Source organism: Rutidosis leptorrhynchoides, chromosome 1, assembly GCF_046630445.1.
Source record: "Rutidosis leptorrhynchoides isolate AG116_Rl617_1_P2 chromosome 1, CSIRO_AGI_Rlap_v1, whole genome shotgun sequence".
NCBI classification, from domain to species: Eukaryota; Viridiplantae; Streptophyta; class Magnoliopsida; order Asterales; family Asteraceae; genus Rutidosis; species Rutidosis leptorrhynchoides.
In genome coordinates, this window is record NC_092333.1 from 170744967 (window position 1) to 170763881 (window position 18915).

An 18915-nucleotide genomic window follows, 5' to 3' on the forward strand; every position below is an offset into this window, starting at 1 on the left:
CCTTGTACACTTCAAAACCTACGGCCAACATGAGGGGAGGGAGGAGAGAAATATCCACAAGTCTCATGCATGTAAAAGTCTAAAAAGATGGATAATAAGGGTGCATGCATGGGGATTATGTAGTAACAAGATTCTTCAAGTATCAAACTATCTAGTTAATCTGTAAATAATACTTACACATGTGGTGATGGGCTAAAGAGTCCATGAAAGAAGTAGGGTGGGCTTTATAAGCTCATGTTTGATCATAAAGCCCAAGTATGTATTAATTAACAAATTAATCCAAGTAAAAGTCCATTAACACTAATAAAGGCCCAAGTAATTAACTAGTAACCTTAGTTAATCAAAATGATTAATAAAATCAATCATGAATGTAAATAATATTCTAAAAATATTATTCGCGAAAGTTTCGTGTGTCACAAAGACGTTTCGGGCAATTAAAGTCAAGTACGGGCAATCATGGCAACATGTAAATGTAATAACATACATTCGTTTAATCACACGTATTAATAATAATAATTATTAATAAATAAACATTGGAAAAATCCAGGGTCGTTACATTACCCACCTGTTAAGGAAAATTTCATCCCGAAATTTAAGCTGAGGTAGATGGAGGAGTTGGGAAAAGGTGAGGATACTTCCGCATCATTTGATCCTCTCGCTCCCAGGTAAACTCAGGTCCTCGTTTGGCATTCCATCGTACTCGGACGATCGGAATTTTGTTGCGTTTCAAAGTTTTGATCTCACGATCCATAATTTCAACAGGCTCTTCCACGAAGTGGAGTTTGTCGTCAATCGTAAGTTCTTCCAGTGGTATGATAAGTTCGGGTGCAGCAAGACACTTCTTCAAGTTTGACACGTGGAAGGTAGTATGAACTGAGCTCAATTGTGCTGGTAGATCCAAACGGTAAGCAACGGGTCCAACACGTTCCAAGATTTCAAAAGGACCAATGTATCGCGGGTTTAACTTTCCACGTTTTCCAAAACGAATCACACCTTTCCAAGGTGCAACCTTCAACATTACACGGTTGCCCACGTTGAATTCAAAGTCTTTATGTTTAAGGTCAGTATAACTCTTCTGACGATCACGGGCAGTCTTAAGTCTCGCTTGAATCTGAGCAATCTTCTCCGTTGTTTCATGGACTACCTCGGGTCCGGTGATTTGCTTTTCGCCTACTTCAGCCCAACAAATAGGAGATCGGCACTTGCGGCCATACAATGCTTCAAAAGGTGCGGCATTAATGCTTGAGTGATAACTGTTGTTGTAAGAAAATTCGGCGAGTGGCAAATGCCTTTCCCAGGCCTTTCCGAAATCGATAACACATGCACGCAACATGTCTTCCAAGGTCTGAATCGTTCGTTCACTTTGTCCGTCGGTCTGTGGGTGATAAGCAGTACTCATATCGAGACGGGTTCCCATGGCTTCTTGTAAAGAACGCCAAAATCTAGAAGCCAAACGGGGATCGCGATCTGAGATGATCGATAATGTTACACCATGACGAGATAAAACCTCTTTAATGTAAAGTTGAGCAAGTCTCTCCATTGTATCCATTTCCTTCATAGCTAGAAAGTGTGCAGATTTGGTTAGACGGTCAACGATAACCCAGATGGTATCGTATCCGCCCACCGTCCTTGGTAGCTTGGTGATAAAATCCATCGTTATCCTTTCCCACTTCCATTGTGGGATTTCCGGTTGTTGAAGTAAACCAGAAGGTCTTTGATGCTCGGCTTTAACCTTCGAGCAAGTCAAACACTTACCAACATAAGTCGCAACGTCCTTCTTAAGATTCGGCCACCAATACTGTTCTTTAAGGTCGTGGTACATTTTGCCCACTCCAGGATGAATCGAATAACTCAATTTGTGTGCTTCATCAAGTATAAGGTTCCGTAGATCTCCATAAAGAGGTACCCAAATTCTTCTGGCATAACATCGGAGTCCAGACTCCCTAACCTCAAATCGAGAGACAAGTATGTTCAAATGTTCATGAGTTATATTCTCCTTCTTGAGAGCCTTATCTTGGGCTACTCGGATCTGACTGTTGAGGTTTGAATGGATGGTGATGTTCAGAGCCCTAACACGAAGAGGTGCCGTCCTCTCCTTTCGGCTCAAAACGTCAGCTACAACATTGGCCTTGCCAGGATGATAACGGAGTTCACAATCATAGTCGTTCAGCGTCTTGATCCATCGACGCTATCTCATATTCAGTTGCTTCTGATCAAAGATGTGCTGGAGGCTCTTGTGATCGGTGAAGATAGTGCTCTTAGTTCCATAAAGATAGTGTCTCCACAATTTGAGCGCAAAGACAACAGCTCCAAGTTCGAGATCGTGAGTAGTGTAGTTCCATTCGTGAACCTTCAGTTGACGGGGAAGCATAGGCAATAACCTTTGATCGTTCCATCAGTACACAACCAAAACCACTCTTCGATGCATCACAATAAACAACAAAGTCGTCACTGCCCTCAGGAAGTGATAGGATAGGTGCGGTGGTTAACTTCTTCTTCAAAGTTTGGAATGCTGATTCGTGTGCGGGTTCCCAAATGAACTTCTTCCCTTTGTGAGTCAGCGCGGTCAAAGGACTCGCAATCAGAGAGAAACCTTCGATAAACCTTCGGTAATAACTGGCGAGACCTAGGAATTGGCGAATATGAGTTGGAGTAGTGGGGGTCTCCCACTTGCTGATAGCTTCAATCTTGGTGGGATCAACTTTGATACCCTGGTCGCTCACAACATGACCCAGAAATTGAACTTCCTTCAACCAAAATTCACACTTAGAGAATTTGGCGTAAAGTTGCTCTTGCCTCAAGAGTTCAAGTACTAGTCGGAGGTGTTGCTCATGCTCTTCTTCGCTCTTAGAGTAGATGAGGATATCATCTATGAAGACGATAACAAACTTATCCAGGTACAGCTTGCAGACACGATTCATGAGATCCATGAACACGACAGGTGAATTGGTTAATCCGAATGGCATCACGAGAAACTCATAATGACCATAACGAGTTCTGAATGCAGTCTTCATTACATCACTTTCTTTCACCCTCAAATGGTGATAATCGGATCGCAAATAGATCTTTGAGTAAACGCTCGATCCTTGTAGTTGATCAAAAAGATTGTCAATTCTAGGAAGAGGATATCGATTCTTGATTGTCAATTTGTTGAGTTCACGGTAGTTGATACACATACGGAAGGATCCGTCCTTCTTCTTTACAAATAACACAGGTGCGCCCCAAGGCGAAAAACTTGGTTGGATAAATCCACGGTCTAACAGCTCTTGTAGTTGGCTCTGTAATTCTTGCATCTCGGAAGGTGCGAGTCTATAAGGTGCGCGAGCTACAGGTGCGGCTCCTGGCACTAAATCGATCTGAAACTCTACTGCTCTCTGCGGCAGCAATCCAGGCAATTCCTCTGGGAAGACATCGAAAAATTCGTTCACAATCCGAACATCGTTCGCATTCTTCACCTCGGTTTCTACCAATTTCACATGCGCTAGGACAGCAAGACGTCCCTTCTTCATAATCTTTTGCGCTTTCACGCAACTAATGAGGTTCAGCTTCGAGGTACATCTCTCTCCATAGATGATTAGTGGCTCACCGTCTCCTTGTGGTATAAGAAGAGCTTTGTCTCCACAAATAATATCGGCCCTTATCTTACTCAACCAATCCATACTGACGATCACGTCAAAACTTCCTAATTTGACGGGTATCAAATCAATTTCGAAATCTGCACCAGCTATGTTGATAATAGCTCCTCGACTAATATGGTTAACTTTCTCAAGTTTTCCATTGGCTACCTCGACAAGCATACTTTCTTTTAACGGGACTAATGACCAATTAATCTTATCGCAAAAATGTCTACATACATAACTTCTATCCACACCAGTATCAAACAAGACATAAGCTAAAAGATTGTTGATAGTGAATATACCTGTCACCAAGTCGGGGTTTTCTCGGGCGTCCCTTGCATTAACGTTGAAAGCTCTACCACAGGGTGGTCTGCCGTCTTTTCGCTTGTTTGGACACGCATTTCTGAAATGGCCCGTCTGTCCGCATTTGTAGCACTTTTTCGGTCCATTGGTGTTCGGCTTCCCGTTCAGGGTGGTGACCTTGCAGTCTTTACCGATATGTCCAGCCCGTTGACACTTTTCGCAAACAATGTTACAATACCCAGTATGGTGCTTGTAGCACCGGTTGCATTGTGGTAAGGTTCCCTTGTAGTTCGGGTTCGAGTTGGTGTTCGGATTGGGGTTTCCACCGTTGTTGTTTCCTCTGAAACCCTCATGTCGTTTCGCCGGGTTCTGTTCATAGGTCCGTCCCCTGTTGTTATCCCATTTGCGCTTCTCACTAGTACCCGCTTCAGACTTAGTTTTCACCGGTTCATCGATGGTTATTTGATTCATTAAAGTATGCACCATGCGCATCGCTTCGGGAACATTCGGTGGCTTGGACGAGGTGACATTTCCCTTGATGCTCTTAGGAAGTCCCCAGAAGTACCTTTCCATTCGTTTGAATTCTGGGGTGACCATTGTCAGACACATCAGGGCTAATTCCAAAAATCTCCTGTTGTAACCATCAAGGTCGTTCCCAACGGCCTTTAACTGCTTGAATTCCATTTCCATCTTTTGTATCTCGGTTCTCGGACAATACTCGTCAATCATGGCACACTTAAATTCTTCCCATGGCGTAGCATACGCCTCATCAATGCCTTGTGCCTGTGCCATTGTGTTCCACCACGTGAGCGCGCCGTCAGACAACGTGCAAGAAGCAAATTTGGTTTTGCTGTCCTCCGAATAGTTGCTAACTCGAAATACTGATTCTAGCTTTTCGAACCATCTAGTGAGACCAACCGGTCCCTCAGTGCCGCTGAAGTTATGTGGTTTACAGCTCTGGAATTCCTTGTAAGTACACCCATTACGAATGGGTTGAATAACCGGTGGTGGTGGCGGTGGCGGTGGCGGTGGAGCTTGAGGTTGCATTTCCGCAATGGTTGCGGCTACCCTTTCGGCAATCATCTCTTCGATTTGAGCGGTGGTAGGTGTTGATCGTCCGTTGGCCATGGTGTTCTAAACAAAAATTTTGACTCAAGTCAAAATCCAGCATTCAATATATAATAATACAGTATACGACAACCAACATGGAATCAACACATCACATGTTATTAAATAACACATCTAGGTACAAATACCACAGAATCATCGTACAGTAATGTAAATAGAACATCGTGCAAGAATTAAATAACGCAAAGTTCCATTCATTAATAATAATAAGTTTCATACATCTGAATAAGTTTGTACAATACATAAGTGAACCATAAAACTACAACTAGATTACATAATGAAATCTAAATACAAAAGCCCTACAGTGAAGGTGGGTGAAGGATGTCCATAACATGGGCCATCTGGTCCTCGAGCTCAGTAACCCGAGCTCGGTGGATTTCCACCTCCCTTGTCAATTCCTCGATGATGGGAGATGGTGGGGCAGGTGGTGCCGGCGGTGCAGGTGGTGCCGGTGGTGCTGGTGGTGCCGGTGGTGCAGACATTACATAACGGGGTGCAGATGTTCCAGCTCCAGAAATAGTCAGTACGTAACGGGGTGCCTTACGCACTTATGGGTCGGCAGGGTACGGCACAAGCCGCTTACGAGCAGTAACCCTACGATGCCGACCAAATGCGTCAGTGAAAGCACGACCTCCATTCACCCCTGGAATGACGGTGCCATCAAAATGGTACCGCTTCTTCGGCGGGGTGGAGGGTGCCTGTATAGGTACATCAGCAGGGTCCTCATCATCACTGGAGTCTTCTGAGGAGGTGTCATCGGATGAAGCATCAGTGGATGACGGGTCGTCCGAATCATGTGGTGGCTGTACGGGTGACCGAACTGGCCGTCCTTGAGCGGCCATCATCTGTCTGTACCTAGTGGGTCCGATCGGAATGAGACGTCCATCAGGGGCGCGTCAGCACCAATGGCGATACCGGTTACGGAACGGACCTTCACCGAACTCCGCGGGAATCACAATCTCACCGAAGCGGGGCTATAATCCTGAGGGTCCAGGGGCAGATGGAGCTGGAATCTCCGAAGGGTCCTGGGCTCCGCTAGAAGTAACCACTGGGGCAGGCGCCTGGCTGCTAGTCTCGGAAGATGAAGCGCCGGGGTCACTCGTGGGTAGTGGGATTGGTGTGTCGGCAGCAGCAGCAGGTGGGGTGGCTGACGAGTCTGAACTGCCCAAAATGATAGCAGGTGGAGTATCCGACATCTGAACAAGGAAAAATAAATTTTTCATGTCAGTAAGTCATAAAGCAAGCACGTATTAGGCCTACAGTTTAAATCATGTATAACAATAAGTAGCATGGCAATAACGACAAGTATCATGCAATCGAAAGCAGATAATAGCATGCAGTAGTGAAATTATGTAATAGCATACGGCATATAGCAGTAAAAGTAAGCAGCAGCATGCAATAAGTTTAGCGGAAACAAGTAAACTAGCAAGTTGTAGATTAGTCCTATTAGTGAATCCTACTCTGGTCGGTCTTGACTCACTAATGCAACCTAATTCATTACAACCAATGCTGTAACATCCCGTTTTCCTCGAAAATGACTTAAGGTGCATAATTAACCTCGTGTACGTTTGTTATTGCATCTATGATCGTTTATTTTAGTTTAAGGTGTGAAAATATTGGAAAAATGGTTTGACCAGGTCATCTGTCGCGTTTGAGTAGGTTTCATCGCGTCCTGGTGCGTCGCAAAACGCGACAGAGTGGGCTGAAATGCGACAGCTCCAGAACCCCCGTTCTGTCAAGGTTATCGTGTTTGAAACTTGTTTATCGCGTTTGAGTGTCGCGAAATGCGACACGGTGTCGCGAAACGCGACTGAGGTCGCTGTTTTACTTTTTTGACCATTTTAAATAGAATCTTTTGAGGGTATTGATGTCTTTTCACATAGGGCCAGTTTTGGGGGAGTAAATGCTGATCCAACCTTATCTCTTTCTCATTTAATTCATTTCCAATTAAATAAAAACAAAGTTAGAGAGAGAGTGATACTTTAAGAGTGAGAAAGCTTGTTTTAGTGAAGAGGAAGGTTGAATCTTGCCCGAACCCGAGTTGTAAAGTTGTTCCTTGTGTCTCTAGCTACATTTTGGTGGTCTTGGTAAGTCTTAACCTTATGTTTTGGGTTTTAATTGGTTTATGGCTAGGGTTTTGGGTTACTAGAGACTTGTATGACCCATTTGGGGTTGAAATGGGTGGACTTGGGTTATGTGATGAAAGGAAACCCTAAATAGATGTAATCTAGGGTTTGGTCTTGCAAAATGAGAATTTTAAGTGTCAATGGGTGTTGTTGGTCACTAATGCACTTTAAAATTTATGAAAGAAGTGTTAATGGGTAGGTTTGACTTGATTGTGAGTTTAAGTAAAATAAAATGGGTCAAAATGTACTAGTTGACCTAATTAGATGAAATGGGTATGGATTACCCTAAGTTTTGCATTAATTGAAGTTAATAGACTTTAATTCACTAGTCTTAGTGATTAAAGTCGAGTCTTGGCCATTTATGGGCAGTTGTGAGTAGTGGAGTCATTTAATGCAAATTGGGACATTAAATGCTCAAGTGGGAGTATTGTGGTTAATCCCACTAGTTGTGAAATTGAATGTGCACTTAATGATTTAGGTACATTGCGTTGAAGCTAGAAAGTGCTAAATCATATCCTTGTGACAAGGTGAGTGGAATAATTATGCGTTCATGTATATGGCGTGTTTATTTGTGAATGTTATGGTATGAACCACGTGCCGGTAGTGCCATAACATGTGTGGGATAAGATGTGAACCACGAGCCGGTAGCATCGAGTGTGAACCACGAGCCGGTAGCACTATAAACTAAGATGTGAACCACGAGCCGGTAGCATCGAGTGTGAACCACGAGCCGGTAGCACTATAAACTAAGATGTGAACCACGAGCCGGTATCATCGAGTGTGAACCACGAGCCGGTAGCACTATAAACGAGTATGACTCAAATGCATATGGTGTGAACCACGAGCCGGTAGCACATAGCGTTATTGGTTAACCATATTGAGATTTTCGTTTGTTTAGCATATAAAATATATTGAGTTGAGTATATGCTAATGAAGTGGTGTGATAATGTACGACTTGTTAGTGTTACGGGTATGTTGACATGCTATTTGAGTTACAAGTTCGTATGAGGTATTTGGTATTGTGATTGCAAATGGATACGTTATATATATGTATGTATAACTATTGCATTCACTAAGCATTGCTTACCCTCTCGTTGTTTACCATTTTTATAGGTTCCGGCTTGGACAAGGGTAAGGGCATACGTTTGGACTAGTGGTCTCCCGCTTATGTTGTCGGGGGTGCTCTTGGTGTTGGCTTTTGAAGTGACCGAACGTTTTGGGTAGTTTAGCCCCAAACCATGCTCGAGTGTCGTTTGGATTATAAACTATCATTTGTTGTTGGTCAAACTTGTATCACATTCGTTAATGGCCTTTGTGCCTTTTTGTAAACATTAAACTCGTAGTATGTTTTGACGAATCGTGTGGAATAGGTTACATATTTAATTGGCGCATAAATGTGTATTATATAAAAAGAAAAAAAATTATCGTACGGAGTACGGGTTGGGTTGTTACAAGTGGTATCAGAGCATGGTCTAAGGGATTTAGGCGACTTGAGATAGGTGCCTAGACTTGGACTTTATTGTGTGAGCGCTTTATGCGGGACTTGTAGGACTTTGGGTCTAATCAGGAATTGTTAGTGCTTTGGTTTATGTGAGCTAACCTTGTGCTAATTGTTTTGTGTTGTGTTTAGCAATCATCAAGCAAGACGGACGTTGTACTAGCAAGTTAATGCGACGTGCTCGAGTAACAACGATTAGCTACCGTTGTTACGGGTGCAAATCGTGTCAATCAAGTAATGTACGAGGATTGTCGAGCGAGATGGAGTAGTGTGGTGTACATGTATATACTTACATGTTAAGTCTTTTCGTTCTTTGTTTAATCCTTTCCATTTTATAGAATGAAGACGAGAAACGGACACGATAATGATAACGGTGGTACGAGTGAGGATGTTGAACTCACGGCCAAGGTTGAGGCCATCTTTAAAAAGTTAAAGAAGGATTTTCTTGACGATGTCCGGAAGGTCTTCCAAGAGTCGGTCGATGGACAAGTAACCGAAATGATCAACGATCGAATGAAAGCCGCAATAGAGGAGGCTTTAGAGGCTAGAAACATTTATCCTCGAGGCGAAGGGGGTGAAGGTAATGGTGGGGGTGGAAGGGGGGACTTCCACTACAAGAATTTCAAGGATACTCAACCTCCGATGTTTAATGGGGTGAGGGATCCATTAAAAAGCACTTGTTGGATTTTCGATATCGAGGGAGCTTTCCGTACCGCGGAATGTCCACCCGAGAAGAAGACGAGATATGGGTCTAGCATGTTACGTGAAGAAGGCAAGTTGTGGTGGGACGATAAAATCAATTTATATGGTGAAGAGCAATGCATGAGCTTGACATGGGAGGAGTTTAAGAAGGAATTCTTCCAAGAATACCGAACTTCTTCCGACCTTGATAGAATCCGGGACGAGTTGCATCATTTGCAACAAGGTTCGATGGACTTGGTTACTCTCAAGTCTACCTTTTTGCCAAAGACTCATTTTTGCCCGGAATACGTTGGTGACAATCACAAGCTAATGAAAGATTTCTACCGTACTTTGAACGACGAGTTCAAGGGTAAGATTAGTCGGGGGATGGCTAAGACTTTTGAAGAGCTATACGAGTTGGCTAGGGGTTTTGAGCCGGAGGTTCCAAGGAAAAGCGATTTCACTTTTTCTAAAAGAAAGTTTGAAGGTTCGAGTCATTCGAACTTTTCCAATAAAAAGAACAAGAAAGGCTTCGAAAGCGTTAATAGTGTGAAGAAGGGTGCTTCCGGGGGTTTCGGGCCCACGTGTTAAAATTGTAATCAAAGAGGACACATGGCCCGTGATTGCACCAAGGCGTCAACCAAAGTCACTTGCTTTAATTGTGGTAAAGAGGGGCACAAGAGGCAGGAATGCCCCGATTTGAATAATGATAACGTTAAGCGGTTGGAAAAAGCGGCGGGTACGGCTAGGAGTCGAAACTATTTGATGACTAACGACGAAGCTAAGCAATCCAACGAAGTTGTCTCAGGTACTTTTATGATTAACTCTAATCCGGCAAGGATTTTATTTGATAGCGGTGCAAATTTGTCGTTTGTGTCTCCAAAATTTGTGCCTAAACTTAATAGCCCGTTAGCTAAGTTAAGTCGTCCGGTAGAAGTCGAAATAGCGGACGGCGAGACGGTGCTAGTGGTCGATGTGTGCAAACATTGTAATGTTGTGTTTGGTGCCGAAAACTTTAAGATAGATCTCATTCCGATGACCTTGGGCGACTTTGATATCGTTGTTGGTATGGATTAGCTCGATCGAAATAGAGCCGATATTGCATGCCATGAAAAGTTTATCCGCGTGAAGACCCCAAGTGGGGGAGAGCTAGTTATTCACGGCGATAAGCGAAGAAGCCTTGTGCCGATATGTTCTTTCGCACGGGCACGTCGTTTTTTTTGTTAGTGGTGGCATGGCTTTTCTTGCCCATGTTGTTGATACTCGTGATCAGCCACCACCTATTCGTGAAATTCCGGTGGTTAGTGATTTCGAAGATGTTTTTCCGGATGAGTTACCGGGTGTTCCGGCGGAAAGACAAATTGAATTTCGCATTGAGTTGGTTTCGGGTGCTACTCCCATTGCTAAAACTCGTTATCGTTTAGCACCAACGGAAATGCAAGAGTTGTTAAATCAAACCCAAGAGTTGCTTGAGAAGGGTTTTATTCGACCGAGTGCTTCGTCGTGAGGCGCTCCGGTTTTATTCGTGAAAAAGAAGGATGGTAGTATGCGGATGTGCATCGATTACCAGGAGTTGAATAAAGTGACGATCAAGAATCGTTATCCATTGCCTCGGATTGACGATTTGTTCGACCAACTCCAAGGTGCGACGTATTTCTCTAAGATCGACCTACGGTCCGGCTATCACCAAATGCGTGTCCGTGAGGAAGATATCGAGAAAACGGCTTTTCGAACGCGTTATGGGCATTTTGAGTTTGTAGTTATGCCTTTTGGTCTTACGAATGCACCGGCGGCATTCATGGATCTTATGAACCGGGTGTTCCAACCCATGTTGGACAAGTCGGTGATTGTGTTCATTGACGACATACTAGTCTACTCGAAAAGTATGGATGAGCATGAACGTCATTTGCGTGAAGTATTGAAGACGTTACGAAAGGAGAAGTTGTATGCTAAGTTCTCCAAATGTGAATTTTGGCTAAGGGAGGTTCAATTCCTTGGCCACATTGTGAACAAGGACGGTATCCAAGTGGATCCGGGGAAGATAGAGACGGTGAAGAGTTGGAGACAGCCGACTACGCCTACGGAAGTCCGAAGTTTTCTCGGATTGGCCGGTTATTATCGTCGGTTTATCCAAGACTTTTCTAAGATCGCTTCTTTATTGACGAAATTGACGAGGAAGAACGTGAGGTTTGTTTGGGAGAACGAGCAAGAAATTGCTTTTCAAGTGTTAAAGGAGAAGTTGTGTCAAGCTCCGGTGTTAGTTTTGCCGGAAGGGGTGGAAGACATGACTGTTTATTGTGATGCTTCGTTAAATGGACTCGGGTGTGTTCTAATGCAAGGAGGTAAAGTCATAGCTTATGCCTGTCGACAATTAAAGGAACACGAGATGAGATATCCGACTCATGATCTTGAGTTGGCGGCGGTTGTGCATGCGTTGAAAATTTGGTGCCATTACTTGTATGGTGTCAAGTGTACGATTTATTCGGATCATAAGAGTTTGAAACATCTCTTTAATCAACGAGATTTGAATTATCGTCAACGTAGGTGGATGGATGTGGTAAAAGACTATGATTGTGAGATACTTTATCATCCGGGCAAGGCGAATGTGGTCGCGGATGCGTTAAGTCGAAAGAGTCATCACCCGGCGTTACGGTTGGGATTGTTACGTATGATTATTACTAACGATTTTCTTGAAAAACTCGGAGTGATTCAAATAGAGGCTTACGTTCACAACAAGCATGCGGAGCGAATCGTGGGGCAATCGGAGTTCATCACTATGGGCTCGCGGGGTTTGTTGTCTTTTCAAGGAAGAGTGTGGGTGCCTAAGATGGGTGATTATTGACAAGTGCTACTTGATGAAGCACATAAGTCAAAGTATTCCATTCACCCGGGCGCAACGAAAATGTATCTTGATTTAAGGAAAGATTATTGGTGGTCGGGCATGAAACGTGATGTTGTAAAGTATGTTGAGTAATGCATCACGTGTTTGCAAGTTAAGGCCGAGCACCAAAAGCCGTATGGTAAGTTACAACCGTTAGAAATCTCGAAATGGAAATGGGAGCACATTACCATGGATTTCATCACAAAGTTACCTAAAACGGTGAGAACCCAGTTTGATTCGATTTGGGTTATAGTTGATCGACTGACGAAGAGTGCTTTGTTTCTTCCCATTAAGGAAGCGATATCGTCGGAGACATTGGCTAAGTTGTTTATCAAGGAAGTCATCTCTCGATACGGTGTTCCTATATCTATTGTTTCGGATCGAGATACTCGTTTTACATCTCGGTTTTAGGAAAAGTTTCACGAAGATATGGTTACGCAATTAAAATTAAGCACGGCGTATCATCCTCAAATGGACGGTCAAACCGAACGTACGAATCAAACTTTGGAAGATATGTTACGAGCGTGTATTATCGATTTCGGTGATAGTTGGGACGAGCACTTACCTTTGGTAAAATTTTCGTATAATAATAGTTATCATACTAGTATCGGGATGCCACCTTATGAGATGCTTTATGGGCGTAGATGTCGAACCCCGATTTGTTGGGGTGAAGTGGGACAAAAAGAAATCGGGAGTACCGATTTAGTGTTAGAGACGAATAGCAAGATTGATGTGATTCGAGAGCATTTGAAAAAGGCTCAAGATAGGCAAAAGTCGTATGCAGACAAGCGTAGACGAACGATCGAATTTCAAGAAGGTGACATGGTGATGCTTAAGGTTTCGCCATGGAAAGGTATTATTCGATTCTGGAAACGAGGAAAGTTAGCTCCTCGGTTTATTGGACCATTTAAGGTTTTAGCTCGTGTTGGTGAAGTCACGTATCGTTTGGAATTACCCGAAGAGCTTGCGGGGATCCATAATACATTTCATGTTTCCCATCTCCGTAAGTGTCTTGCGGATGATTCATCTTGGGTGCCTTTAGACAAGATTGAGCTAAACGATAAGTTAGAGTATATCGAGGAACCGATTGCCATACTTGATGAGAAGGTCAAAAGGTTGAGACATAAAGAGGTTAGGACTTTTAAAGTTCAATGGCGTCGAAGTAAGGGTTCTGAGTTTACTTAGGAGCCCGAAGAGTTTGTGTTGGTTTATCTTCCTTCTTGTCATGCGGCTTGGATCGCGAGGACGCGCTCCGATTCAAGTGGGGAAGAGTTGTAACATCCCGTTTTCCTCGAAAATGACTTAAGGTGCGTAATTAACCTCGTGTACATTTGTTACTGCATCTATGATCGTTTATTTTAGTTTAAGGTGTGAAAATATTGGAAAAATGGTTTGACCAGGTCATCTATCGCGTTCGAGTAGGTTTCATCGCGTCCTGGTGCGTCGCGAAACGCGACAGAGTGGGCTGGAACGCGACAGCTCTAGAACCCCCGTTCTATCAAGGTTATCGCGTTTGAAACTTGTTTATCGCGTTTGAGTGTCGCGAAACGTGACACGGTGTCACGAAACGCGACTGAGGTCGCTGTTTTACTTTTTTGACCATTTTAAATGGAATCTTTTGAGGGTATTGATGTCTTTTCACATAGGGCCAGTTTTGGGGGAGTAAATGCTGATCCAACCTTATCTCTTTCTCATTTAATTCATTTCCAATTAAATAAAAACAAAGTTAGAGAGAGAGTGATACTTTAAGAGTGAGAAAGCTTGTTTTAGTGAAGAGGAAGGTTGAATCTTGCCTGAACCCGAGTTGTAAAGTTGTTCCTTGTGTCTCTAGCTACATTTTGGTGGTCTTGGTAAGTCTTAACCTTATGTTTTGGGTTTTAATTGGTTTATGGCTAGGGTTTTGGGTTACTAGAGACTTGTATGACCCATTTGGGGTTGAAATGGGTGGACTTGGGTTATGTGATGAAAGGAAACCCTAAATAGATGTAATCTAGGGTTTGGTCTTGCAAAATGAGAATTTTAAGTGTCAATGGGTGTTGTTCGTCACTAATGCACTTTAAAATTTATGAAAGAAGTGTTAATGGGTAGGTTTGACTTGATTGTGAGTTTAAGTAAAATAAAATGGGTCAAAATGTACTAGTTGACCTAATTAGATGAAATGGGTATGGATTACCCTAAGTTTTGCGTTAATTGAAGTTAATAGACTTTAATTCACTAGTCATAGTGATTAAAGTCGAGTCTTGGCCATTTATGGGTGGTTGTGAGTAGTGGAGTCATTTAATGCAAATTGGGACATTAAATGCTCAAGTGGGAGTATTGTGGTTAATCCCACTAGTTGTGAAATTGAATGTGCACTTAATGATTTAGGTACATTGCGTTGAAGCTCGGAAGTGCTAAATCATCATCCCTGTGACAAGGTGAATGGAATAATTATGCGTTCATGTATATGGCGTGTTTATTTGTGAATGTTATGGTATGAACCACGTGCCGGTAGTGCCATAACATGTGTGGGATAAGATGTGAACCACGAGCCGGTAACATCGAGTGTGAACCACGAGCCGGTAGCACTATAAACTAAGATGTGAACCACGAGCCGGTAGCATCGAGTGTGAACCACGAGCCGGTAGCACTATAAACTAAGATGTGAACCACTAGCCGGTAGCATCGAGTGTGAACCACGAGCCGGTAGCACTATAAACGAGTATGACTCAAATGCGTATGGTGTGAACCACGAGCCGGTAGCACATAGCGTTATTGGTTAACCATATTGAGATTGTCATTTGTTTAGCATATAAAATATATTGATTTGAGTATATGCTAATGAAGTGGTGTGATAATGTACGACTTGTTAGTGTTACGGGTATGTTGACATGCTATTTGAGTTACAAGTTCGTATGAGGTATTTGGTATTGTGATTGTAAATGGATACGTTATATATATGTATGTATAACTATTGCATTCACTAAGCATTGCTTACCCTCTCGTTGTTTACCATTTTTATAGGTTCCGGCTTGGATAAGGGTAAGGGCATACGTTTGGACTAGTGGTCTCCCGCTTATATTGTCGGGGGTGCTCTTGGTGTTGGCTTTTGAAGTGACCTAACGTTTTGGGTAGTTTAGCCCCAAACCATGCTCGAGTGTCGTTTGGATTATAAACTATCATTTTTTGTTGGTCAAACTTGTATCACATTCGTTAATGGCCTTTGTGCCTTTTTGTAAACATTAAACTCGTAGTATGTTTTGACGAATCGTGTGGAATGGGTTACATATTTAATTGGCGCGTAAATGTGTATTATATAAAAAGAAAAAAATTATCATACGGAGTACGGGTTGGGTTGTTACAAATGCTCTGATACCAAATGTGATGCCCCGTACAAAACCATCGTGTACGAATCATCAACAACAGGATCATTACAAGGTCAAACACTATATGCTATTTCAAAATACGTTTGCATTCAAGATAAAAGGTGACGTCATAACTAACGTCGAATGTTTTACACCAACAGTATGCTTCTACGAATAGCAAGCATGAATAAATGTATGTGACCCTTAGGTCGTTACAAAAACATAGTTTCAAATGTATTAAAGTTTGAATGCAAGATAAAGTAGTTCATGCGGTGATAACACTAGAGCAGCGGGTGTCTACGGCAAGACTAGTACACAGCGGAAGCAACCTTAAGCACCTGAGAAAAACATGCTTAAAAATGTCAACACAAAGGTTGGTGAGCTATAGTTTAAGTATAACAGTATGTAAGGTAGGCCACGAGATTTCAGTGCTACAAAGAGCGTTTCAAAACAGTATGATAAAGTATATGTTAACCGTGGGCACTTGGTAACTAACTTAACATTTATACCCCCTGAAAGTACACTTGGCAAGTGCGTATATTTATGAAGTATTAAACACCCGTTAAATGCTAGCGCTGCTAGCCCGAGTGGAGATGTCAAATCCTATGGATCCATATCTAAGATTCGCGTTCATGGTTCAAAAACCAATGATTAAACGTTACCGAGCTAAAGGGAATGTTTATGCCGTTGTATAACCCACACATATATAAGTTTAAGTACTCGTGCCTAACATGTAAAACGTAAAAATCGCACGTATTCTCAGTCCCAAAATAGGTTAAAGTAAAAAGGGAATGCTATAACTCACAATGATAAAGTAGCGGTAAAGTATGACTCGGAAAGTAAGCAAGTAATGAAGGTTGTACAAACGGGTCCTCAACCTAAGTCAAATAGTACTAAGTCAGTAAATCGTCCGAATAGGTTTAAAAGTATGTAAATAAGGTCTTAAGGGTCATCATCATTCATCATTAAACAAAAGGTGTAAAGTAAGTTTCGTTCAAGTATAGAGTTTAAAACAAAGGCTGAGTTCGGTCAGTCACCACGGCCTCTATACCTACTGAAATAAGGTGAAGCCAGTGGCCATGGATCCGTATATGAGTCCTTTAGTTGTGATAAAAATTTCAGAAGCAAACTCGTCTTCGTTTGACCGTGGCGACGGTCTAAGTGCAAGTAGGTCAGAATTTTCAGCACAACATTAAATGGACATAGTGACGATCGGAGGGCAATAAATCCTAAACTGTAACTCGGATTAAGACGAGTCCTAAATGAAAAGTTATCTACTCGAATAGAGCTATCTTAAAATCATAATTACAGTAGCCCAGGTCGTACGGGTCAGACACAGAAACAGTATAACAGTAGGGTCAGTAGGTTTCCGTGGTTCTTGGTGCTCGATGCTTATCATGGTTCTCATCCTTGATGCATATAGCTTCAAGTGTACAACTCGTTGATGTGTTTGCATCATTTTCACCAAGGTTTGACCATCATAACCCAAGTGTAAGTCTAACACATGAAGCACAACTCACTTAAGTGTTGCAAGTGTTTTGATGAACCAAAGTTACATCAAAGTCTTAGATTCAACACATACATGAAATGTAAAAGTAATATTAACCAAGTTTTGACTATTATGACACAAGTGTAGGTCTAAGACATGTTGCACAACTCACTTAAGAGTTGTATGAAGTTTGATGAACCAAAGTTACATCAAGGTCATAGATTTAACACATACATGAACTTTAAAACTAATAATAAGTTACAAACTTGAAAGTGAACTTATGAAATCAAGATCTTAAGTTGTAGAACATAGTTCTTAGTTAGATCTTGAAGATCTTAGACCCAAAAGTCTAGATCTAACATAAGTGTACAAAGTTATAGTTAAAGAAAGCTTACTTACATGTTCTTGAACTTTCAAAGATAACTTTTAGTTCAAGATTAATGAGATCAAAGTTAACTAGTAACACTTGACCAATAACAACCAACAAACATGAAATTAAAGTGCATAATGTAAAGAATAAACTAAGTAAACAAGTAACTAGTTCATGAGTTTCAAACTTTAAAGATTCAAGCCTAAGTCTTGATCTTTAAGAAAGTAAACTTTAAAGTTTACTAACATGAATTACAAGTATGCTTTCACAACTCATGAACTTAAATCTTTTTAAAGCATTATATGTAGAACATAAACTAAAGAGTTTTGTTCTTGTATGTCTTGTAAGAACAAGATAAATGAAGAATCAAACTAACAAGTTTGCTTTTTAGAAAATAGTAAGTAAACAACTAAGGATGAGTAACAATCAACAACAATGAACAAGTAAGTAATTAATCAACAATAACAACAAGTAATGATGATGATTAAAGGGGATGTTTGGCCTACGGTTTTTATCAAGAAAAAGAAAGAAGAAGTTATCCATAATACTTACAAGAAATAGAGAAAAGTGAGAGAGAATGAAATGCAAGTAGTGTGTGTTTTGAGAATGAGAGAAATGAAAGTGTGTAAGTAATGAAAATTTGAAAGCAAAACCCCCCTTGTATACTTCAAAACCTACGGCCAACATGAGGGGGGGGAGGAGAGAAATATCCATAAGTCTCATGCATGTAAAAGTCTAAAAAGATGGATAATAAGGGTGCATGCATGGGGATTATGTAGTAACAAGATTCTTCAAGTATCAAACTATCTAGTTAATCTCTAAATAATAATTATTAATAAATAAACGTTGGAAAAATCCAGGGTCGTTACAGTCGTTCTCGTTTATACAACTGTGATTTGATATAATTAGTCACAAATATCTCAGGCCCTATTTGGGAGTGTGACACTTTCCTATGGTTAGGCTATGCTCCTAGTGCTGGAAAGGACCAGTTTCTTTGATAAAATTATGCATGAAGAACAAAAGAGAGTAGCATTTCCACTAGATATATTTTTATACAATGCTTTTTATAATCAAGATAAGTTTAAAAGTAAATAAAGTGGTCTATGAAATACTGTCCTGGCCTGTTTGTAGAGCAGTGTTTGCGAAGTATCCATCAGGTCCGATGTCACGACCCTACTTTTTTCGTTATCTTTTATCGTTAATTATTTAACGACCGTTAACTGTTAATTGTGCTACGTCATTTCTATGGCCTATATTGTTAAATTAATAATAATATATTAATTATTGTGTGTTATGTGAATATTTGTATTCATATTTTGAGTTATACGTTTCTACGTGTCGCGGATTTCTATCCGGCGAATCTTTTCGGTTTTCAAACCAACGGTCGAGTTTTTGGGATATTTAAATCCTAATTATTTTAAATATGATATTTTAATATCATATAATTATATAGAGTATTTATATTTTTTTTCGTCGCG